The sequence below is a fragment of the Alligator sinensis genome, unplaced genomic scaffold, assembly GCF_000455745.1.
Source record: "Alligator sinensis unplaced genomic scaffold, ASM45574v1 scaffold904_1, whole genome shotgun sequence".
Classification (NCBI taxonomy): domain Eukaryota; kingdom Metazoa; phylum Chordata; order Crocodylia; family Alligatoridae; genus Alligator; species Alligator sinensis.
In genome coordinates, this window is record NW_005842587.1 from 967,510 (window position 1) to 993,327 (window position 25,818).

Below are 25,818 nucleotides of genomic sequence, written 5' to 3' on the forward strand. Positions count from 1 at the left end.
GATTTATCTGGGTCTGTTTCTTATGAGTCTATGATCAAGAAATTGATGGCTAATACTTGAAGCAAACCAGCAGTGACAACACTTTGTGGGTGACAGTAATTTTTTTGTTAATTTTTCCTCAAAAGAAAAGAGTAAAAATTGAGAGAGAACCCTTCAGTGTCTACTATAGCTGTTGAGTTGTATGCTCAGTTCCCCTGATGTAGTTTAGCCAGAACTTTTACTTCCTGCCACTCACTGAGTATTGTCCATGCAGTTTTGTTTTAATAGTTAGTCATCACTTTCTTGATTGCTCTTCTTGAAATAAGAGTCCTGAGAGATATCAGTCAGCTCCTTCTAAGAATAATGTTCAGATTTAGTTCAATAGAAGGCTGTAAGGAGTCTCTTCCATTATGAGGAAGAATAATTCTTATCGCTTCAGGAATTACCAGATAAAATGCTATAGCCCGTGTACACGGGCAGTCAGGCTAGATGGCCATATTGGCTTCTGTTGGCCTTTAAGTCTGTCCTGCTTTGCTCTTACAAAGCTGAGTGACAGTCTCAAAATTGTAGTGTATGATGTACCAGCATTCAAATTTTCAGAACTTAGAGCAGTGGTGTCCAAACTTTTTAAGTAAGAGATCACCTTTGGCATTTAAAAGCAATCCAAGATCTACTGTGTACCCTCCCCACCCCCACCCAAGCAGGTAGGTCTATGGGGAGGGAAGAGGGGGGCAGATCAAGACAGAGGGAGAAAAAAATTATTTGGGGGCGTGCTTCTGCAGCAGGTAAGTCCCACCTGGCTGGGGCCTCACTCAACCTACCCCTGCTTCTGCGGCACAGTCCCTCACTGCAGGAGCCTCTATCTAGTTCCCACACCTTCTCTCCCACAAGGACTGACCTGCTGGGCTGGGGCACGCCTGTGTGAGCACACAAGCACTCAGCCCCCCACCCCAGCCTTGGATCAACTCCAAGAGGCTCCAAGATCTACCTCAAGAGAGTCTGAGATCTACCGGTGGATCGAGATCCACTGGTTGGTGACCACTGGCTTAGAGTATCTCCAATTCTATGTTGTGCAGTCATGTATATCCCCTTTTGTGCACTGGATCGTTCTCATTTAATGTACCTCCCCTTTGCTGTGACCATGGTGTCTCTGGATGAGAAGCTTTTGACAAGACTATTTTGTGCCTCAGTTCCCCTTTTATGTTCCAGCCTCTCTTCATATGGTAAACCCTGCCTGTTCAGACAGAGGAGGAAGGGGATGTAAGAAGAATGTAGGTATCTCTTTTAGAGTGAGCCCTTGGATGTAGCCAAGATACAAGCCATGCCCACTCACACGTGCCTCACGTGGGCCCAATCCTGCAATTAAACTGTGTTGACAGACTGACAGCAGCCCTAGTCAGCTCGGAGAAGCAATGAAACATCCAGACAGAGAGACTGAGCACAGTGCTGGGGAGTGCCCAGAAGAGGTACTGAAGCATCTGAGCTACCTATTTTGTGGGTTTGGGTGTACAGAGTGGGTGTGACTGGGTGGGACTTATTTCTCAGCAGTGCTATTGGCCTTGCTCCAGAGGCAGAACAGAATATCTTTGGTGTCCCCTCAGCCTGCTGTGCCACGTGTGCTGTGGAGAATTGCACTACGAGTGGCCCCATGGAAGCTTCTCTGTTTCCCCACTCCCAAACCTAGGCTAGGAAGAAGGCTGGCAGAGCTGGTGAGAAGGCAGACACTTGTCTCCTCTCTCACTTTGTACCAACCAGCCATAGTTGCACCCCCAGAGGACCTGCACTTTACTAGGCATAAGGCTTGGGTCAAAGGACTTCTTTCACCACCTCCTTTGACCCAAGCCTTATGGGGCATGCTGAAGGTACAGTAGGTTCCGAGTTGGTTTCTAGGTTAGCTCCCTGAACAATCCAGCTCTATGCTGCCCTCTAAATAGGGATTATATGAAGCCACGCTTTAATCTTTCTATTGAAGCTCTTTGGGTGGCAACTGTCTCCAAGTATGTGTTTGTGCAGAGCCCACATTGAGGCATTAAGATTGGTTGGGATATTGTAATCCAAAAGATAATAAGGAAAGTGGGGACTGAGTTTGCTTCCAGGGTTTCATTTTGGGCCTGTATCTTTGTTATCAACAAGGACATTTTCTTGCTTGATGACATCAGTCACAGACTTCTCTTTGTTTATTTCCCCTGCTATTAAACTGAGATTACTAAAATCACTCCCAGTTGGACCCTTTATAATTCTCAGCTTCCATAATATCCTTAATTTTCTGTCCCAATTTCCTTCCTCATTGCTAACACCTGCTATCTTTTTTTGTTAACTGAAAACTGTTACAGTGGGGCTTTGAGTAATGTGGCCAGGGCAAGCTGAAATATCCTAATCAAATCTCCCCCAGTAATGTGGAGCTTGGATATCAGGGTAATTTGAAAGAGTGGCATAATTCAGCTTGTTATTCAAATGATGGACACTCACTCATTATCCACTCTCTTACATTCCAGGAATCTTGACAGAAATAAACAGTATGGGTGTTTGTTAGTTTGCTGCCCTGGAGTGCTGTTTATCCATGTAGGCAAATCCTAAAGGAGATGGAATGATCAGGCAAAGGAAAGGGGCTGATCCGTATATACACAATTACATGTGTGGCATATATTTTTAATTATGAAGAACTGAGCATATGAGTCTGTAGAAATTGCCCCATTTGCCATTCAGCCGAGAGCATGATCTTTCTCTTATTTTTTTGCATAGGTAAATTGTTCTATTCAAATTAATTATTACATCTATATCAGTGATTAAATTCAGAATGGGTCCTTCATCTCAGTTGTTTGGCATGGGGAGGGCCAAATGGAATAGACACTTTCTCCAGATACCACAGTGGAAGGGATGGCATCAGCATCTGAAGAGGATAAAATAATACAAAAAACAGGAGTGGTGCTGTAGGCAGCTGGCAGTCTGAGACTAGGCTGTTTGGGACCATCAGTCTCAGTAAGCAATACAATGGCAAGGTAGCATTCCAGAAATCATTCTATCCATTTCCAGTTTATCCATGCAGTTCACAGGCCAGCACTGATCTGTTTACTGGAACAGGTGAATACAGTTCCTCTAAGGACTTGATTCTGTTCTTAATCACCTATACCAGTGGCTGGCAACCTTTCCAAGGTGTGGGCTGGAACAGTCTGGCTGTGGTCTGATGTGAGCCAGAGGGCTTCAGAGGCACTTTGGCAGTATTCTGCTGGTAGTGAGGAGATTTGCCCATGCCCATACCAGGGCCAGGCAGTTGGAAGCTGTGCCCATGCCACAGCTGGAGAAGAAGCAAGGAAAAGCAGCAGCAGCATGGGCACAGCTGACAGCTGCCCAGCCCCAGTAAAGCTCCTAGCTGCTCAGCCCTAGTATGAGTGTGGGCAAAGCCCCCTGTCACTGGCATGCTACCAAAGCCCCAGCCATATGCTGTATGCTGCTGATGCCTGACCTGTAATGTAGATCAGAACACCCTAAGAGTCAATGGATTTACACTGGTGCAGAATTTCCAGGAAATCAGAATCAGACATTAAGTTCAGCTTCATATTCCAGCAAAATCTCTTCCCCAATCAGGTATTCATCCCTAAACTAATTAGTATACAATTCCTGTGTTTTAAGCTTAATTCATGTAACTATTCGCATTCCAGTAGCACCTTGGAGGCCCAGTCAAGGAGCAGGCACTTGCTGAGATAGATGCTGCACACATAACAAAGAAGAAAACCCTTGCTTGTGCAAGCGCACAGTTGGCAACATGCAGCACAAGTGCCTGAGCCAATGAATGAAGATGAAGCAACAATTGGGAACATGAGGTTACAATGAAGTGAACTGAGTTTAACATGAGATGGGAAGGCTCCATTGCGGTAGCTGGTGAGACTGGTTTGTAGGCTTCTTAGAGGTAGATTTTAAGAAAGGTTTAAGAGAAGATAATGGAGCGAGCAGCTTTTTATGTAATTTGCCTGGGAGATTAACAAAGGGTGACATGAAAATGAGCCTGAAGGCATTTTTGTGGGCCCAGTGGGTGATGAAGGCTGAGTGTTACTGGAAGAACAAAGTATGGGTCAATGGCTCAGTAAATTTGTGGATCTGATAAACAGGGTGGGGCCAGATGGTTAATAGACTTTGGGGCAAAGAGCAAAAGAAGTCTGATTTAGTGTAGGAGGGTGAATAATGAGCCATGATTATCTTAATAGTAATATTTGGGGGTGGAGAGAGGGAAGTGAAGTACGTAAATGGCATCAAGGCCAAAAGAAAGATGCAATATGTCCCTTCTCAGTGATAATAGTAGTGCACATACAAAATACATTTAGGCAGATGGGTACCAATTTAATCCTTTACAAATGTAGGACCTAGTTTTGACCATATACCAGTGTAATCCAGTGTATATCAAATGACTTAAGTGGCCTTACTCCTGATTTACATGCTATAGCTGAAAGGCAGAATAAGACCCCTAGATCCTTTCACTTCTATACACACATTTTAATGCTCAAATATTGTACATAAGATTGAGAGCCCTGGAAAATGTGCTTCTCAGTATAGAATATACCTGTCAAGTTACTTAGCTCCTTCTACTATGAGAAGACCATATGCAGAAGTAAGTAGAAAAAATCTCGGGTCAGAGCTTTAATGCAAATGATGCATTACCACGGGCAATCTGAAGAAGGGATGGATAATATAATGATTAATGACACTGCTGATCACTTTTTTTATTGATAGGTCCAGGTATTTTTGCATTGCTATTTTGCTTTTATTCGCTCAAGAGAGAGAATCATTTGCCAGGGAGCTCTTTTTATCCTTTCAAAATAGAAATGAATGTGTGCATAATGGCTCTTTGATGGTTACTGTACTCTCTTAACTGATTTATTTGGTCCAATACAAAACATATACATCACACATTTATATAAGTGTGCCTCACTGAGTAACTTGTGGACTGGTGGAGTATTGAACTCCACTATAATAAGAATCTCTCAATAAATAAATAAAAAAAACCCTCCTACTAAATCTTTCCGTACAAAGGCTGAGAAGAGAGATCTCTAGCATTCCACCTGCGCATGAATCGATTGTAATCAGCCTTCAGGAGGTTTCAGGTTGCTTTAGCTGTAGGATAGCACTGCATAGCAGAGAAACTTTCTCATTTCTTCACCCCCTATTATTGACAGGGTTTCTTATGAAACATGAAGTATTTAGATTTCGGATATTCATCCCATAATCTCAGACATAGTTCTCTTATCTTGGCTTCAAGCCTTTTGTAATACTCTACATTAGTGCAGCCATTTCTTCTATCACATGCAATAGGCCCCCAGCTTCTGAGGATATGCCTTTTTTGGATACAAATTGTATTCTAAAAAAAGATTGATGATTTCCTGTTTCCTTTTTAAGCACACCCTGCATTAAGAAAAAATGTGACTAGTCTCATTTTAAAATCCTCTGATTCAGAAATGGAGGAGGTGAGAGGTTAGAGGCCTAGTTGTTAATGAGAAAGGCAGCCTCTGATTTTTACACTAATTGAAGCATTTATATTTTTCAGCAGACCTAAAATGCAAAACTAAAACCTTCCTTGGAGACGTATAACCCCACAATGGATTCTCTTACTCCCCTCTCCCTTAATTATCTCAAATTATCTTAACTCTCACGAAGAAGAAAAACGTAATATTAATATTCCATTTAGAATATACTCTAAAATGCAGTAGAAAATGGAGGCAATAATAATGATAAAGAGGATAGCTGAGACAATTTGGTATATATAATCTTTCTTCCCTTCATTGCAGCTCCCTTGAACTAGAATAAACCAGGAATAGTCTGTCTTGCATTCACTTAACAGAGCAATTTTTGTGCAGCATTGATTTTCAGTATATAAGTAAAAGCTTGGTAAAATATTGCTCTGTCCATTAGATGCAATGTTTTGGCTTTCAGCCTTGATCAGAAAGAATTAAAGGCAAAGGAAGTCATATAGCTTGTACAGGAAAAAGATGTGTGAGTGGTGTGTGTCTGTGAGAGAGAAGGAGTGTCTGTGTTTGTATAGGGGGTCAGGATCAATACCGAAGGATAGACGCAAGAGCAAGAAGAAAAGAGCAAGTATAAAATGAAGATGAAATGAAGCAGAAATGATAATTTATGTTGGGCAGACAAAGGAAAGGAGAGCATTATAGTTATTGCAAGTGCAAACAGTAGGGTCAAATTAATCTGAAGCTGCAAATGTTCAATCCATACATAATGGCTTGGATCAGATTAGATGGGTGTGTGTGAGCGAGAGACAGAGATGAAGCATGAGAGAGGGTACAAGGTAAAAGTATGAAAGAAAAGAAGGGGAGTGTCCATGTAATGAGGTCACCTGTTTGCACCAGTAACTTAGTTTTAGACAGTAAAACTTGAGCATGTGGCAAGTCAGAGCAGTAGCTGTTGGTTAGCCACTGCGTGTGAAGTATTTGGAACACATCATCAAGAATGGTTCTAAACTCATGCTCCAGATTCCACTGATGTTTCCTGCAAACTTTTGTGTGTTGATGCCAAGGTTTAGAGTGTATACAGGCAAGGTTCTTTGGGTAGATGTGATATCATTTTATAAGACCGATTAAAAAGTTGGAAAAATGGTTTTTGCAGGCTTTCGGGCGCACACACCCTTCTTCAGGCATTGGGAGACTCTGCTGCCATTATGAGGTTAGAGTGTAACTTATGTCTATGGTTTTAGTTCCATCTTCTCACTTGAAAGTGGAAGTGAGCCATACTTCTTAATCTAGTTTGGAAGTAGTTCAAATTGGCAGATACCTTGTGAGAAACAGCTGCAAGATTTTGGTTCTATCTTCTTCCAAAGTTTAGTCCAGGTTTGACTTCAAATTTGACCTTTCATGTAAAGTTCTGTTCAATAAGAACTTCTGCATCGTTTCTCTTGTTATAAACTTTCAGTGCTTTCTTCATAAGACCCCTGTTGGAACCACAGATTTCAAAATGATGCATTACCTGTGGGTGTAGGCAGATGTGACAGTTTTCACCTGATCTAGCCACAGAAAGCAGTTTATAGCTGTGACCAAACACAAGTACATGGTTGCAGAGAAAAAATGGCTGATCAGGTGAAAATCTGACCCCTCATTGCATGAAGTATCACATAAAGACATTTTAAATGTAGCATCTTTTGTAACTTATGTCTTGGGAGCTCCCAGCCTGTTGCTGTATTCAGAATGGGAGCGGGAAAAGGGAGTGGGGAATGTCAGTCTGGGCAGGTTTCAGGTCCCCTGGAGGGTAGGGCAGGTGTATTGCAGCCTCCATGAGGTAGGGGGTGGCTCCAGTTAACCCACCCCACCCTTTGACACCAGCTGGGGAGCCCCAAGAATGAGCTCCCTCCTCTGCTTTTCTACCTTCCCATTCTGAAAACTGGGAGCACTGGCAGAGAGCCCTGGTCATTGCTATGGGAACTAGCTATAGGCTCCCAGCCTGCAACTAGATTCTCCTTCCCTCTGGAACCAACAGTGAACTTCTGTTTGGTCTGGGGTAATGTTGTAACTCAGAACACTTTGCAAAAATTGTTCTGAGTTACAGTTGGGAGCTGCACTTCTGTCTGTACCCTGTGAGAATCTTGGATCACATGTGACTTGATGTTGCACCCTCAGCTTTATTACATATTCACTGTTCTGTGTAAATGATGTCCTATTCTTCATATATTTTAGAAAAAAAATTGTTTTGCACAGACTCAGATTATAAGGGCAGAAAAGACCATTAGATCATCCAGTCTGACCTTTCAGATAAACATGTTTCTTATATACAGTCTCCTTTCATGATCTTTCATTGATATTTCTGACAGCATGGTATGAGGATGGTTGAAAACGCTAACCAAAATGAAACCCAGTGCTTGTAACTGTATAGCTGCTATAAGCACTGGTCTATGTTGTGTTTGATGATAGAGCATCTGTTGTAGGTAAAAAGAAAATAAGCACACACAGCTTTTAAATATGGTAATAATGGTTGGTTAAGACCAAGCATGTAGTGAATAAGTTGAAAACTGTGTGTACTCCTTACATAATAATTTATATCTTTGCTTTGTTTTCCATAGTTTGTAGAAATCTATGGCCAATTTATGGCAGGTGCTGTGAAAAACAGTTCCCATTAAATTCTGGTATTACTAGAGCGGTGAGTACTCCATGCCTGTCAGGAACAGGGACCTAAAGGTATAAGGATCATGGTCTTTTTTATACTGCAATCTTTTCTTTGCTTGTATTTTGCTAGTTTCATTTATTGTATGCCAACATAACAATTCTGTAATTAAGAAACTCTGAATCTTGGGTTCAGCTTTAGCTTGGGACATGTATATCCTGAGTTCTGCTTGCCTCAATACTTTCCTGAAAGCCTGGTTACTTGAAAGGCAGCATGGTCTTAGTGCCACGTTCCTTAGCCTCTCAGACTGCTTATCAAAATATAAGCATTTTGGGGCACCTGTACATGAGGGTGGAGGCTGCTCTGACATGCTGGAATTCCAGCACCTTGGAGCAGACTTGATTAATCAAGTCTGCTGGAGTGTGTGACAATTGCTGTGCTCCAGCAACCTCCTGCTCCAGTAGTCTCCTGTGTCTCGTGTATCAGCATTCCAGCCTTCAGTGAGCTTTAGTTTAAGCACCCCTGCTGCCATTTTTAAGTGCGGGGATGCTGATACAGGAGACTTGGCAGTGCTTTAATTAGAGTGGACCTTGGAGCCGCTCTAATTAGGGCACCATCCCTCTTACCTCTGGAGCACTTGTAAAAGTGCCCTTTATGACCCCTATGTTTACTATAGTATAAAATGGTAAAAAATACCCATTGTAATACAGTTATATAATTTAACTGTGTGTGTTTCAAGAAGATGCCAGTGAATACTTGTTCATGAAGAGTAAAAGTATGTAGCAAGTGAAGAAAGAAACAAGAGTTTCTTTGCTTTTAGACTGCGGTACATTTTGCAATAAATCTTATTACCCCTGTGCTTGACATGACAGGTTGAGGCCTTCTAGGAGATCAATTCAGGAAAAAAATAATTTAGTACAAAATTATAGATTTGGGAGACCAGAGGTCTAGTTGTTATATCTAGCCCTGCTGTAACTGTCTTTTGTCTCAGTGTTTTGTGTCTATAAAATGGGAATAATAAAATGAGGATAACAAATGCTTGAAGTCTTCTAAGTAGTACTATGCAATTGTAGATTCCCATAGAGAAAGCACTTGAGAAGTGCAGAGTATTGTTGTTGTATTTCTCCTTGGCTTTGCTTCCAAAAATCTACTACAAAGAAAATTAGTTGGCAATAATTGCAAACCTTCATATATAGTCTAATGTAAAATGGCTGCCACATGCTATTGGGTCAAAGGTCTGGAGATGATCAGTTTAAATAGGTTGTTCAATTTCTTGGTCAGTTGGTCACAGAAAATATCCTGTGACTAAGGGCATGAGTCAGCAACTTGCAACCACTAATAAATTATATAGAAATCAGAAAAAGTGCTCCATGTATGATTCTTCTGTTGTTTTCTCCATAAGGGAGTGAGACACCAAAGGCAAGTATAATAGTATTTTATTATTAAAACAGACTTAAGATTTCATAAATGCCAGTTGGATTTGTTTCCAAGTTAACTTTTTTTGGATTGCCTTTCTAGTTCATCGTTCTTAGCAGTGAGCCATTCTATGTGCTATCACAATGGGAAATGATAATATTTCCTAGAAGAGGAAGAAAGAAGTAATACAGTAAGTACAAAGGAACTAAATATATGTCCTTATAGCTCTGTTTGTTTTAACTACACATTTATTTTTTAATGCACTGGGTGAAAAAGCAGTTACAAGGAGCAGCTAATTAGCAGTAATTTGCTTAAGGTTGTGGTGAATTCCTACCTCATGCTTTGCTTCTATTGGGGAAAATAAAAGAGTGCGTTTCTCTTATGCTCTTAATTGAATTCCTTAAAGTCTTCAGCACGTTACATGTAGAACTTGCAGTTGCTCATTTGCAAGACAGCTGCGCTCTGTGTGTGTGTGTGTGTGTGTGTGCGCGCGCGCGCGCATATCTGTCTATGTGTGCACACATGTGCATGTATGCATATAGCCTGACTGTGGGAAGGCTTTCTTTTCTTTTACTTCCTGGAGGGCCCAAAGGCCACATTTGTCACAGTCACTTTGCTATGAGTGTATAATTAAATGTAAAGCACTTTGGGATGTTTGGGTGTATAAAGAATTGCTATAGAATTGCAAGTTGTTTTTCTGTAGACAAACACAGAAGAAAAACAAACAAACAAAAAAGCCAAGTGAAAAGGTTTCTAGGGATAAAAATGTGAACATTGGCAGATAAATAAAACATGATGAAGAAAAGAAAATACTTCCGGAAAACAAATCAATAAAGCGAAACAAAAAGATGATTCATTTGGGAAAGTTGATAGGTACAGAGAAATTTCCAGCTTAAGAAGAGAGATGCATAAAGAAGAAAAATATAACCAGTGCAGACCAAGCACAGTAAAAAGCCCTGGTATGAAAATTATAATCCTACACTGTAGTATGAGGCTAGCTTACCCCCTGCATGAGATAAACCATCCACAGAAAATTGGAAACTGTGTGATGCCTACCTCAGCGTTTCCTCAGTGCTGCTCCATTGGTGACAGTGTTTTATCACCAGGGGATATAAGGGATATAAGCATGGGGCTCCACCCCACCAAATCAGTGGGATGTGCAAGGAGCCAGGACCATTTGCTAAGAGACCCTATATCTCCATATTGTCTTTGGAGCTTTTTCTCATAGGGAAGGGTGAATTCTGTTGTCAAAAAACTTACTTGCTAAAATATCGGGTTTCAATAATCCTTGAAGAATTTGCGAATTTAGTTTGATTATTCATTTGAGCAGGCATTGAAATCCGAGTGTCCTGTCTTGTGGGTGGCTGTTCTAGCCATTGAGCCATAGAATCATTTTTACCAGCACCCTCTATTGCATAATGAATGTTTGAATATTTTATATGAGGTGAAACAATGTCAACAAGAGAGACTGGAGGGGCTCTCCCTATGAGACTCTATGGTCTAGTTGGACCCTCTCTTGAGTGGTAGAGGGTGGGTTCAAGTCCTGTGTTTGGATTCCTGTCCTACTTTGGGCTCAAGTACATAATAGAATGAAGGATTTTAATATAAATTTCGAATCCTCCTCTCAGTTTTTTTTATATTTGTTTACCTGTTGGCTGCTCCAGCACCACATGCCACCCGGGGTCCGCACTCCTGCCACCCCACGGTGGGCCCCTGCCGGGCCCTGGCCCCAGGGCACTGGCATGGGCTCCATTCACCACTTCTTGTTGCTGCTGCTGCTTCTCCCCCCACCCCTGCCAAAACTCGCTGATTCCATTGAGCGCTATAATGAAACTGGCTGAGTGCTCAGTGAAATTGGGTATGAATTTTAAATAAGTGCTCTAGCGAAATAGTGCTAAGCGAAACCGCATTAAACAGAGGTTGCCTGTACTAGGGAAGAGTATAAGAATATTGTACAGGCACACTGTGAGAAAATTAGGAAGGCCAAGGCACAATTTGAGATGCAACTGGTAAGGGACATAAGTTTATAAAAAGAGAATCTAGAAGTATGTGAAAAATAAGAGGAAGACCGAAGAACCCCTAGGTCCCTTATGAATGCAGAAGGCAAACTAGTTATGCATGATGCAGAGAAGGCTGAAGTACTTAATGTCCTTTTTACTTCAGTCTCCATGAATAAGATCAGCTACCAGATGATAAGTGCAGCTAGAAGCAAAGATAAGAAAGGAGACAAACACACTACAGCAGTGGAAGAACAAGTTAGAGATTGGTTGAGGGAATTTTAGAAACATTAGCTATCCTCTTTAAGAACTCACAAAGGTCAGATGAGGTTCCTGATGACTGGGAAAAGTAAAAACTAGTGCCCATCTTTAAAAAAGAAAGTAGAAGGATCTTGAGAACTACAGTCCAGTTAACTTGATCTCTATCCCTGGAAAGATCATGGAGCAGGTCTTCAAGGAAACTATTTGAATCACTTTGAGGAGAACAAGGGGCATTTATACGTGTGTGTCAGGAGTGTGTGTGTGTGTGTGTAGTATGGGGGTGGCTTTGATTAAAGCATCTGGAGCGTCTCATGTATCAGCATCCCTGTGCTGAAAAATGGCAGCAGGGGCACTTTAACTAAAGCTTGTCACCATCCCTGCCACCATTTTTCAGTGCAGGGATGCTAATACATGAGATGCTGGAGTCTGCTGGAGCATGGTAATTGCCACACTCCAACAGACTCGATTAATTGAGTCTGGTCTGACATGCTGTAATTACAGCACGTTAGAGCAACCTTGTTGTGCATGTATAGGTGCCCAAGGTGATCAGAAAGAGTCAGCATGAATTCACCAAGAGCATGTCATGCCTGACTAACTTGATTTCCTTCTATGATAAGGTGAAAGGCTCTGTGGATGGGGGGGAAGCAGTGGATATGATATGCCTTGACTTTAGTAAGGCTTTTGACATGGTCTCCTACACCATTCTTATTAACAAACATGGATATACAGAGCAGTTGGAAGTACTGTAAAGTGGATACAAAACTGGTTGGATCATCATGCTCAGTGGCTCAATGTCTAGTTGGGAGGAGGTATTAAGCAGGGTTTCCCAGGGCTCTGTCCTTGATCCAGTATTGTTTAACATCTTCCTTAATGATTTGGATGACAAAATTGACTGCATGTATAGAACAGTTGTGGATAACACTTCATTGAGCAGAGCTGGAGACACTCTGGAGGGTAGAGCTAGAATCCAGAATGACCTGGATAAACTGGAGAAAAAGTCTGAAATCAATTAGATGAAATTCAACAAGGGGAAGTGCAAAGTACTGCAATTGGGACAGAATAATTGCATGCACATATACAGATTGGGGGATGATTGGCTAGGTTGCAGTACTTCAGAGAAGGACCCATGGTTACAGTGGACTGTAAGCTGAATATGAACCAACAGTGTGCTCTTGTTGCAAATAAAGCCAACAGCATACTGGCTTGTATTAAGAGGAGTGTCTCTTGCAAATTAAGAGAAGTGATTCTTTCATTTTGTGTGGCATTGGCGAGGCCTCCCCTGGATTAGTGTGTCCACTTTTGGCTTCCACACTTCAAGAAGATTCTGGATAGATTGGAAAGAGTCCAGTGGAGAATGACAAAAATGATTAGAGGCCTGTGAGACATGACTTATGAGGAAAGGTTGAAAAAACTAGGGTTAGTTAGTCTGGAGAAGAGAAGACTAAGGGTGGATTTGAAAATAGTCTTTAAATACTTGAAAAGTGATTATAGAGAGAAGGAGAGGTTTTTCCTTTGTGACCATAGAGGACAGGACTAAAAGCAATGGCCTCAAACTGCAGCAGAAGAAATTTAGCTTGGAGATCAGGAGGAACTTTCTGACTATGATGGCAGTGAGGCATTGGAACAGGTACCTAGAAAAATTGTGGAATCTCTGTCCATCAATTTTTTAAGAGCAGGTTAGACAGATACTTGGGTGGGATGGTTTAGTCAGGAACCTGGGAAGACCCAGGAATTTGAAAAGAGGGGTGTGAATGATGCCCCCACCGGTGCGGCAGGGGAGGTTGTGGTGCCTCCCCACCCCCAGCAGACCTCACCAGGGCAGCTGCTGGGGGAAAAAGGTAAGACTCCCCCAACATTTCTTGGCACCCTGTTGCCTCCAAAGAAAGCAGCTCCCATGCCCTCCCCTTCCCCTCTCCCCCGCTCCAAGAGGGGTTACTTCTGGTGCAAGAATGGAGGACCCACCTGCTGCTTTGGCTGTTTTCAGCTGACCCAGGGCAGGGGAGCTCCAGAGTTGCTCCTGCCTTTCTCCAGGTGGGTGCTTTGGTGAGCACCAGCAGGGGTTGGGGGGACAGGGCAGCACTGGGTAGATCTCCCCTTCCTGCACCCCCAGGAGACACTGGGGTGGAGGGGAGAGCAGGGAACAGTAGTGCCTGGAAGCCCACTGCTGCTGCTGTCTCCAGTTGATTTGGAGGTGGCGGGGGGGCAGAAGCCCCAGGGCCCTCCTCCTTTGCTCCAACCAGGGGTTGCGGGGGAGTGGCTGCACTGGGTGCTGAGTCCCTGAGCCCTCAACCTCCACTACAATTCCTCCATTGGCGTGGGGTCCCCAGCTGCGGGGAACAACTGCACGGAGTGCCGGGCAGGGCTGGGGATGGCATTGACAGTGGGTGATCCCCCACTTCTAGCCACTCCTGCTTCCTGCTGCCTCCTGGTGTCCTCCAAGGTCTGGAAGCAAGTGTTGGAAGAAGGTTATAGCCCATTGATGCCACTGATCCCTCACCCGTGCAACTGTTCCCTGCAACTGGGTCAGCAGGGGAAACATAGTGGAGAAAGAGGGAGCAAGAACCTGGCACCCTGTGCAGTTGCTCCCTGGCTACAGCAGGGCAGGACCAAATATAAGGCTTCCCCTGTTCTGAGACAGCTGGGGGCAGCAGCGGCAGAAGGTGAGTCTCATCCTTCCTTGCCTGTTCCCCTTTTGGTCTTTGGGCTCCAGTCCTGTATCTAGTACATCAGGGGCCACAGAGAAATGGAGCCATCAGCAGGTGACCTTTACAGTGAAGGGGAGATATGATCATGCCACTGCAATGCCCTGGATCCACTCCTGTTCAGTGATGATCCTGCCTTGAGTCTCTGAGGGCTGAAGTAGATGATCTCATTATGTCCCTTTCAGTCCTACTTCCTTATATCCTAGCGTAAGACACAGTCCCTGCTGCAAAGGGATATTGACTTCATCTTGTGCTTTACTTATAGTTTGCTTAGGATGAGTCTCAAGCAGCTCCGTGGTTAGTGTCACAGGTAAAACCACAGGACAACTGAGGCATCACTGTCTGATGATATCATGAATAATGGCGGGCACTGCCTATTTCTTATCAATTTTGTGGATTCATCTGTGTAAGATTTGGTGCATCCAGGTCACCCTCACACTTTACTTTTTGCTTGGGGAAATAAAAAGTCAAATTTCCTTATGTTTTTATTTGACTCCTTTAAAGAGAATAGCCTCCTTCTGTGTACCTTTTGTATTATCTGTGATATGGCTCATTTCCAAGAGAACTGTAGCATTTAACTATTGATTGCTCTAAATTGTTATTCACTTCATAGAGCATCATGTGGTTGGAGGTTGGCATCTGACATCATCTGTCTCGGGTTAAAAAGGCTTCATCTACAGCATTAATATTTGGATGCACTCATGGCAGTAATTATGGGAGCTGTATGTAAACAGGATTCATAGGGTTAAATGAAAAAAAAACCCCTGTTCTGAATAAGGGGAGATGATAGCATACCATAAATACCAGCACCATGTCTAAACTGCAGTGTCCATTCTTGTTTCCACCACTTGATCTTCCTTGGCTTTGCATTATTTACATGATACAATTTTTTTTTCTTTCTTACTGTAGATAAGGCCATAATGGCTGTACTCTTGATTTACTGATGCTTGGATTGACAATCAAGTGCTTGATCAATTTTTCTACACTTAAATAGCTCTTTTAAACCATATATCCTTTGTCACCATATAAAATGCTACAGATACAGCTTTGTTTTGTAAGGATAAGTAAAGCAAATTAGGCTTAATCTTAGATTAAAAATCGAAAATCCATCAGTATCTGTCTCTAGTAAAGAAAATACATTTCCAAATTTGAAAGAAAATAATTCCCAATAAAAGCAAACTCCTTTCAATTCAACAGCCTTACTGTGAATGACTTATGTGCATTTCCAGTCCATTTTTCTTTCTTCTGTTTCTTAAAACATTGGACCCTAGAAGCCTTTAAAAAGGAGGGTTTTTTGTGGGGGGAAAGTAGAGCAATAGAAAGCACTAAATATTTTATTAGTGATTTATGAAAACATCTCTTTACTTTATTTCTTTAATAAAGAAAAATCCTGACAGTTTGTGTAATGATGAGGATTAATATATGAAAATGTATTGTGTGGCAGCTTCTGAGTAATGGATTCATAAACAGTCCCTTTTTCTCTTTTAAGTCAAAATAGATTGCACGAAGAGTGGCAAATTATTGCAGTCAGAGCAAATAAAACAGACAGGCCATGATTTTACATGTAACCCTGCTTGAACCCTGATTCAAGCCACTAGATCGTCCATTTTAACACTGCTTTTGTCCAAAAGGTTCACTTAGTGTTATACTTTGTCATGGAGAACAGATCAGGTAATCATCTGGACAGCTTAAAGTGTTTGCTTTAAGAAATATTTAATCTAAAATGAATCTTTCAGTTTCTTTAGTGTCTGTTTTTTTTCAGGAATAGGTGGGAGAAGCAATTAGCAAAGAATGTATGGATTTCTTTTTATGCAGGAGACAAAATTGTTATACACACTGAGACACGTTATATGTGAACTGTATGACCTAAAAAATAATAGTGAGTGTTAGAAAATACAAATAAATAATTCAACAAAATGGGGTATATAAAGGGGGGGGGGGGCAGCATTTCTGAGTTTGCCACTTCCAAGATAATTGGATACTATAATGTTTTGTCATGTAAAGGTTTGATCCAAAGCTCACTGAAGTCAATAGACAGTCTCCCATTGACTTCAATGGGCTTTGAATCCAGCCCTAATTCAGACTATTTATGAAATTATTTCTTTATTTCTGTGAAATCCTGCCCGGCTGCTGGGCAAGGATGAAGAGTGGAGGGGAATGTAGAGGCAGGAGGAAAGTTGACCACACAAATGTTATGTTGGAGATATTAGTCCTATTAATTCATGGAGTTGTTCAGCCTCCACAAAGAACTAAACTTATTCCCATGGAAACCAATGTTTGGAGATGAATAAGTAGCCTGGCTCTCAACAGTTTCCCTTCCTTTTTCTCTTTTCATTTCCCTTAGGATGTTTTGTTGTTGTTTTTGGTAGGGCTCTTTTTTTTTTAAAGGAAAAGAAAGGGGCTCTTCACCTCCAAGCAGCTTGTGAAAAGACTGACAACATTCATTCTACTAATAAGCTGGCAATTAAAACAAAAAAGAGTGTCCCAGATTTCTCAAAGGGAAGTATTTTTCAACAGGAGGCAGTCAGAAGTTTTGTTCTGTATTTTTAAATGGGACATTCTCTCTCTTGGTAGCAAAAAGGTCCGAGAAACTGATGTTGTAAGTCTGCCCTCACATGTTTGTGCACGAACAAAATATCTTAAGCCTTAAAAGGAGCACTTACCAGTGAATTCAATGGGGGTTAGTGTAACCAAGATAAGGGTCTAATCCATATTTTTATTGAGGGTTAGGTACCTCTCTGCATAATAATGGGTTATATACATACAGGATATGCAAAGGCATGTGTCATCCATTTGACAAAGAACCAGCTAGTTGATGCATACCAAGGGAATATTATAAAGGTATTATCACTGGTAGTGTCAGTGTTACAATGTGTTGCAACTCCTGGCTCGTTTAGAAAGAGATAGCAAAAAGAAGGATGAATAGTAAAAAAGTAGAAAATTAACAAATAACTTGCAATAAAAAATGAAAAGGCCTACCCTCAAACTCAGCAGCTTGAAAGAACGTTATTTCTCATGAGTTATTCAACATTTGAAGTCTTTATTCAGATTTGATAAGAATAGGCAGGGTCCTAAGTGGAGTAGGATCATAAAAGGAGTTTATTTTGGTATGAAATAGCAAAAAATTGTGAGTTTGGGGGTACATGTGAAGGAGTGCATTAGTTAAGAGTTTACCAAAGTCCTCTGCGTGGCACTACTGGGTGGCTGTACCAGAACATAATCTGTTCTATACTTTTCAACTCTATTGCACTCCATGGGCAGGTCTACATCATTCACTTACTGTGCCATGCTAAAATGTGCCACGCTGCTACATGTGTGCTACCTCCTTAACTGAAAGTAGTGCACTTCACTTCCATAACACTCAGTGGAGTTTAAACTTGGGTGTAACATCCTATGAACAGGATTACACAGCTTCCAGTTTCAGAGGCAGTGAGAATGGAACAGCATAGAGTTATTTCAGCGTGATGTTGTCTGGCATGCTAAGTGAGAGGTAGATATGCCCATGCAGAGAACTTTTTTCAAGGTCCTTTTAGCTATTGAATGTTTTCACAGCTGCAGCATGGGTGACTGGTTATAACAATGAACAAAGTATGAGAATCAATGTTGCTTTGACCCTTGGCCCCTCTCCTGAGACTGCCAGCTACAGCCATTTGAGACAGTGTGTTGTTTTTTTTGATGTGGACACTTGTCTACTAGGAAACTGACTGAGACCATCAATCCATTTAATCCAGACAATTGAATATCCTCCTAAAGATTCCTGGCTGCTGCTAATCTGACCTGGACTGGAACCAGCAGTTTATAAATAACTGGTTTTATATCTTATTACCAATACCCTGAGTTACTGCTTTCCCTGTTCAAAATTTTGAAATGAACCTCGTAAAAATATGCGTTTTTCCCCATCATATAACCATGTACCTGTCTGCAGACTGTCACTTATTTCACTTTGATGTAAATTTCTAAAGTTGCCTTTCTGGAGTTCAATTTATGGCCTGAGAGGTGCTGGGCACATGAAGTTGCCTCTGTACTAAATACAAATTGGGGCTACCATAGTAGCTCCTAGTGTTTGCCTTTTATCTGTAGCGAGCAGCTTTCAATATGTTTTCCCCCAACCCTCCTCCCAGAACTGTGGTTAACAAATTGTGTCTATCATTGCAGAAAACCGAAATGCTCATCTCTCTCTACTAAGGAGAAAAAAAAGCATTCAAAGCAAACTCTTGCTCCTTCTTCAACACACATGGTCAGTGATATTAACCTTGTTGAGATCTGCTTAGCTTCCAGCTTGCCTTTAAGAAGAAGTGCTTTATGCTCTAAAAAAGGCATGTGACCAAAGCTCCTCATGTTGAAATTTTTACAGTGTGAATGCCACGTGTAGCAATGGCATCTGCTAACTGCTTTCCAGAGTGAGTTTATCTTTAGCATTTTGTTTCATCCTGAGGCACTGACTTCTCTATTATCAGCTTCTCAAAAGGGAAGATGAACAACCATGTCTTGTCTGCATCATCTTGTTTATGTTTTATATGTGCCTCAAAGTTCTGCCAGAAACTTAGCGTCACCTGCTTTTGATATACTAATTATTGGGGTGTGGCAGAGCACTTATGGCCTGTCATAAACTGGAGTATGTTATCTAAGAATTAAATGTGTTTGAGTCGTTAAAGGCTGGAACAATAGGAAATAGTCTCATTAAATGTAATAGGAGTTTTCTTATTGTCTTCCTGGTAGGATCAGTAATAAGTCCAATGTAACAGTAATGAAGCAGAGTGAAATTACAGTTGCTACTTTATTATTGTTAAAAGAAACATTCCCCTGCAGTATTGCATGTAGTAGAAAGTGAAATTGCTATGTAGATACAACAGCTGTTGTATATCCATTCTAAACAATTCTGAAGTATTACAAGTAAGGACACTAAAAATCTATAGGGCCACATCTAGTTAATCTAGAAAACAAGAAGTCAGCATTTTTTTACCCAGTCCTGGTAGTGAAAATTTGGGAGGAAGGAATGGAACTGTATTAGATTTTGGAAAGGTCCCCTTTCGCCCCAAGTTAACCCACATAACTCATCATCCTAGGAATATAGTTATTTAGTATCATGCTAGTTATTTAGTATCATGCTTTACCTGCAGTAGAGAAACTGCTGTGTGTCTTCACTTGAATATGAGAAGCTAAAGTAAAATAAAACTGAATGAACCCTACAACCCAGCCCAAGATTCCTAAACACAGCTGTTGAGATGATTGAATATTGTGTTTGGCTTACTCTTATTGTTATAGCTTTCCATCACTGCCAGTACTGGTGTCTTGTATTTTTATAGGCCAATGGCCATTTCCCTCCCTGCCCCTTACTCCACAGAGAAATGATAAAGCTAAAGGGCAAATGTAGTTAGTGATAGATTAGAAGCTCCAAGTGCGTAGAACACAAGAAATATTATAGCTAAGGCCTTACTGAGATTCGTGTTCTACAAAAGGTGATTATAAGAAACAGTGAAACACATTCATATGACAATAATTACAAGGTCGGAAACACATGTGAACTAAATCCCTCTTCATTACAACCATGCTGTTCTTATGCAGTCCCAAATTAAGATCCCTTTTCTTCCTTGTGCAAAAAGTTTTAAACATTGCCTTTTATTTTCAATGTGATGTTATTTTCTGGCACATTGTAAACAAAACCTCTAAAGGTTTGGGAGAAAATAAATGACTGTGCTTTCCTACAAAGCCCATAATGTATTAGCTTCTTGCACCTGTCATGCTTCATATTTCTTGCCCAGTGAGAATATACCCCCCTTCAAACTATCCTGCTCCTCTGATAACTGAAGACATAAGGTTTTGTGTGTCAGTTAAGCCTTCATTGCCTCTTTGATGTTTTCTATTTACTTTTACTGAATTTTTTTCCCTAACTAATTTACCTGGTCAGGCATAGCTTTAAAATGGAGCAACATACATTTTAATTTTTAATAAACATTGAGCTTCGTTCTCTTCTTGCACCATGTAAATTGGGAGCAACTACAGAACTCAGCAGAGTATATTGAAAAAAAATCAATGTAAATGAGAGCATGGGGCCCAATATCTTACTCTTCAGGAGTCCCAATACTGGAAAGCATGCCAGCATTTACTTAATTCCATTCCTGTTTAGAAAGGCACTTAAGTATCTCTGTGTTATGGATGCTTTCCTGAATCAAAGGTACAATTAGCTTTCCAGCACTCAAAGGACACTGTCTTTAGAAATGCCAGTATTTTACAAAAAATCCTAACATGTGACATGTGACTCTCTTGCTTGCAGTCAAGGTGGGAAGTCTTTCTAAATTAATGCCATGACTAGTACACAAGCGACAGGCCTTATGCAGACATCACTGGGTGAATTTCCTTGTTTCTGCTATAAAACTAGTAGAACCAGATGTTCTTGAGGGTCCCTTCTAGCCTCTCAGACTGTGCATTTATGAACTTTGATCACTGAAACCAAAATCATTAAAAAACTTACTTAGTTTTCACTATTGATTCTGTTTGTTGAATATCTTGTATTTCATTCCATATGAATGGTGGATCTAACCTGGTCCACGTTAGTTTTTGTGTCTGATTTGTTTTCCTTTCTGAGTCTCATGTGATAATACAGCATGCTGTTGTGTTTGGGTTCACAGGACTGCAGGAGTGTTCAACTTTAACAATGAACAGCTGTTGGCTGTGAGATTCTTAAAACTCAGGAGGACATTTCTATTCACATTGTTTTCATAGGCCTTTCCTTTCTTTTTTTTTTTATAGATAAAGTCATGATTTGGGGCTTAAACTAAGTTGGTAGGGCTCATGCAAAGTGTTACCTTTTTATATTGTTTGTGATGCATTTAGGCACATCTTCTAAAACCCTTTTTCTCTTGAAAATATGGGAATAGCTCATCCTGGCTTTCTGCAGAGGCTTGGGCTAGATGACCCTTGAGGCCTCTCCCAGCCTCAGGATTCTCTAGCTCAGTAAAATGTATAATTTCCAGATCCAACACAAATCTTCCTCCCTCCCTCCCTTTACCAGCCTGTTTATCTGAACAAACATAAACTCCTCCAGTTTCAGTGCTACCTCATAGTGACACCTGCTGGCAGCAGTGGGGGAGAAACACCCCATTGCTGGGGACCTTAAAACCCCACCTGGACCATTTATAGCTCCACTAATTATCTTCTTGTGTCCTTGCTATGTGTAGAGAAAGCTCAAAAGATAAGGGTTTTTGTTTGCTCGTTTGTTTGTTTTAAGAGCCCTCTGTAAAATGAATTGTTATCTCTTTTCATCCATTGACATGATGAAATTTAGATAATTTCAAACTATTTTGTTCTGCTGCACTTCCTTTTACTTCAACATTAGCATACCAGCACAGAGGCTTGAATCACACATTCCAGAGATCCTTTGGCTGTACTGAGATTTCTCATCTTAGCAGGGTGCACTGTTATCTTTTAAACAGGGTTTTTTTTTGGCTGAAACCTTATGTTTGAAATATCTTTGTTAAAATGGTAAAATGCCTTTTTTGCTTTGCTTGATCAGACTTTGACCCTGTGGACACTTGGGACTCAAGTTATCTAGCTGAACTTAATGAAGTTATCTTTGTTTAAAAATGCATGCAACAATGTTTGTAGGACTAAGGTTTTTGTGCGTAAATGCTTAAATGATACATTTTTAGGTGCTTTGGGTTCTTTAGCACATAAAAATCCCCTTACCTAAAGGCTAGGGAGAACCATTGTTTCTGTTCAGTGTTGGTTGCTGTTATATTATCCCAAATGTTTACTCTCAGTTGTGTGTTGTACTGAGATACGTGTGAATATGATCTAAGTGCTGAGAACTCTTTTGTGGTCAGGGCTCGATCTAGGTGCTGAGACACTGGCCTACATATAAGAGCACTGGCTGGATGTTGCATGCACTTTAATTCTAATCCTGGGTCTGACTGAAAATTGCCATGTAGACTTGTGTCTATCACTTTCCCTGTGAATCTGTTTCCTGGTTTCTGACATGAGAAACAGTACTTTGAGAAAGTAAAGTGACGTGTAAAACCTAGGTAGTGACACAACAACACTTGCAGCTGTTCCCCCTCCCCACAATAAAGCATGTGGATGGATAAACTAGTTTGGATAAAGTTCACATGAGTTTTCACCCAACTTCAATCTTGTTTAAGGTCTCCATGTTCACGTTCCATTGACTTTGGACCACCTGGTTCAGGGTAGCAGCAGAATAAAAAGTGCTGGAGTATATAATAAAGACCTGTTGGCTCTGGCCTGACTGGGCAGTAGGAAGTTTTGGGACACTTGCGAGAAAGCCCATCTTCATGAGATTTTCAGCACCATTTTGGATAATGAAATATTTTAGGTACTTTGGGAAAAGGTTGAAATGAGCACGAGAAGTTCTGCGGGCTTATCCAGACCAAAGTTAATACACCGGAGGGCAGGGAGCAGATACAGGCCAACCTGGACAGGTTAGATCAATGAGCAGAATGAAATAGGATGCAATTTAATAAAGATAAATGTAAGGTACTCCACCTAGGAAGGAGGAATCCCCAGCATACCTACAGGTTGAGGGATGTCCTCCTCAGCAGCTCAGAGGCTGAGAGAGATCTTGGAGTCATAGTTGACTCCAGGATGAACATGAGCCGGCAGTGTAACAAGGCCATCAACAAAGCCAATCACACCTTGTTGTGTATTAGCAGATGCATGACCAACAGATCAAGGGAGGTGATGCTCCCCCTCTACGCGGCATTGGTCAGGCTGCAGTTGGAGTACTGCGTCCAGTTTTGGGCGCCGCACTTCAGGAGTGACACGGAGAATCTGGAGAGGGTTCAGAGGAGGGCCACCTGCATGATTAGTGGTCTCCGTGGAAGACCCTATGAGGAGAGGTTGAGGGATCTGGTTCTCTTCAGCCGTTACAAAAAACGGTTGCGGGGTGACCTTGTAGCCGCCTATAAGTTTATCAGTGGAGGACAGCATAGAATTGGAGATGCACTATTTACCAGAGCACCCCAGGGAGTAACTAGGAATAATGGGTGCAAACTAGTGGAGAGTGGATTTAGGTTAGACATTAGGAAGAAATTTTTTACACTAAGGATGGCCAGGATCTGGAATGGGCTTCCAAGAGAGGTCGTGGAAGAGGAGGCTCGATAGTCACCTGGCTGGGGTCATCTGACCTTGGTCCTCTTTCCTGCCAGGGGCAGAGCGTCGGACATGGTGATCCATTGGGTCCCTTCCGAGACTACAATCTATGAATCAAACCTCTAGACTTTAAAAGGCTTGTTCATCACTACTCTCATAAAACTGTGCACCTGAGGAAAGTCATAAACTTCCTCAGGGTTTGTCTTCCTTACACTGAAATGAATAGCAAAACTCCCTCTGGGTTTAACAGGACTCCTATAAAATTGTCATACTTTGCAAAAGTGGGAGATTAGGGTACTTAGGAGGTGCTTTTTATTTTCCCATACCCTTAGATATGAATGTAAATCTTTCTTTTTCATGTAAGGAAGATTTTTATGTGAATCTTGGCAGCATGGGGCAATTTTTAAATGCAGCATTTTATTTAATCTAGATTATGTGAATCTAATTTTTTTTCTTGCTTATACCAATTTTACACTTGTGTAATTTCATGTGGTTCGACAGTTGAGTTACTCCTAATTTAATACTGATGCAAAAGGAAAATCAAACTCTGTGACAAGCTCATGGGTTTGGACACCATTACTATTGTGCAGGAAGCTCCTATTTTTATTGAGCATTCATGTTGAATACTTCATTACAATGTAGGGTGATCAAAACTATTTTAATATAACAATTCCCTGCCATAAAATGCTGATTTCTCAAAATCATGATTTTTTTTTAGGACATCTCAATATAATCAACATGTTCACAGGAAATTATCAAAATATTTATTTGCTTAAGACTGAACTATGCCATTTTTACTTTATCATTTTAAGTTGGATGGTATAGTACTAATATTTATTATTTATAATACAGAGGTGTAATTTGTAGCCATGTTGGTCTAAGGACATAAACAGACAAGGTTCTTTGGTGAATCTGATATATTTTATTAGACCAACTTAAATAGTTGGAAAAAAATTAGCAAGCTAAAAATTATTTTAATTTTATACCTTATTTATAATGCAGTAATTGTATTACACATACTTATTTATAGTTGTGCTTTAATGTAAAATTCAAAATGATAAAGTCAAACCCAAATAATTTTATATTATTCTATCATGCAAAAATATTTTGAGATTGAGTTTTCATCCCAATTTAGAATGAATCTGAATGTCAAAATTTCACACTTTTCCACAGGGCTGAACTTTGACATTTCAACCAGTTCTATTATGATGCTAACAGTTCTTGATTTTGGTATTGAAAAATGGATAGAAGTGTCTTCCAGTTTCTTGAAGGAGTGATCAATATATCTGGCTTTCTTTTTTCCTGTTTTATTTTTTAATTGTGTGCATCTGTCTGGGGGAATGGGAGGGTGATGGGGGAAGGAGGGTAGAGGTTGGGGCTGGTGGTACTAAACCTAAATAGGATCTTTGATCTTTGCTTCATCCATTAAACTCATCTTTGTATTATGAGACTGCTGCAGCTAGACTTGCACTTGCTAGAGTCTTCTACATTCCACTTGAAATCCCAAGGTTCCCTCTATTTTAACGTGTGTCCCTGTTGTCCTTGAGATCCTGTATTACAGCCACCCTCCTGCATAGGATTTGATAAGTGTCTCTCTCTTTGGACCTTGTCAGTGCTGTGGGAATTGCTGTCAAGCATCAAGTGGCATGGTGCTTTTAAAGAGGTTGTTTAAAAGTTTGGGCTTAGATTAGATAGGGTTAGAATGAAGTCAACATTTGTTAAGAGTTTAAAAATATATATTTTATAGTTGTTGATCAGATCATGGACTGTGCTACCTTCTTTAAAACTAGATAAATACAAATGAATCAGGATTATGGAGCTTCTGAGAAACTGTATTATATTTGCTCTGTTTATGATGTTTAAGCCAATCTGCACTGTGTGATTCTGATGGCATTCTGCACAGTGTAGTGCAACCTAGAATAAGTGATGTAACAAGATATGCCCGCCAAAACTGATGCACTTTGTTTTAGTTGGAATGTATTAATTCACTTTCTGAATAATTGACCCCAAAGAGAGTTTGTCAAACAGTATTAAATTATTCACCAGATTTCCAAACCAGCAGACAGTGTCCTTAAATATTTAAGAATAAAGTCAAATACTTCTCCACACACAAAATATTCCATTGTGTATGTAGGTTTAAGTTATCTGGAACTTCTTGGCAGATAAGAAGGATGAGATAATTAAAACAAAAGTCTTTCACTAATGCTTACATGCCTTCCATCTTCTTCACCCCCAACTGTCCTCCACAAGAAGCTCGGAAGAAA

At 40.8% G+C, this 25,818-nt stretch overlaps 1 long non-coding RNA gene across 1 annotated transcript in view; it reads left to right on the forward strand.

The window, feature by feature from the left end:
* LOC112551754 overlaps positions 1-25,818 on the forward strand; it is a 61,456-nt gene that overhangs the window by 25,459 nt on the left and 10,179 nt on the right. The window contains exon 3 of the long non-coding RNA XR_003096064.1: positions 9,592-9,679. This is a non-coding gene — a long non-coding RNA (uncharacterized LOC112551754). The remainder of the gene's footprint in view (positions 1-9,591; positions 9,680-25,818) is intronic.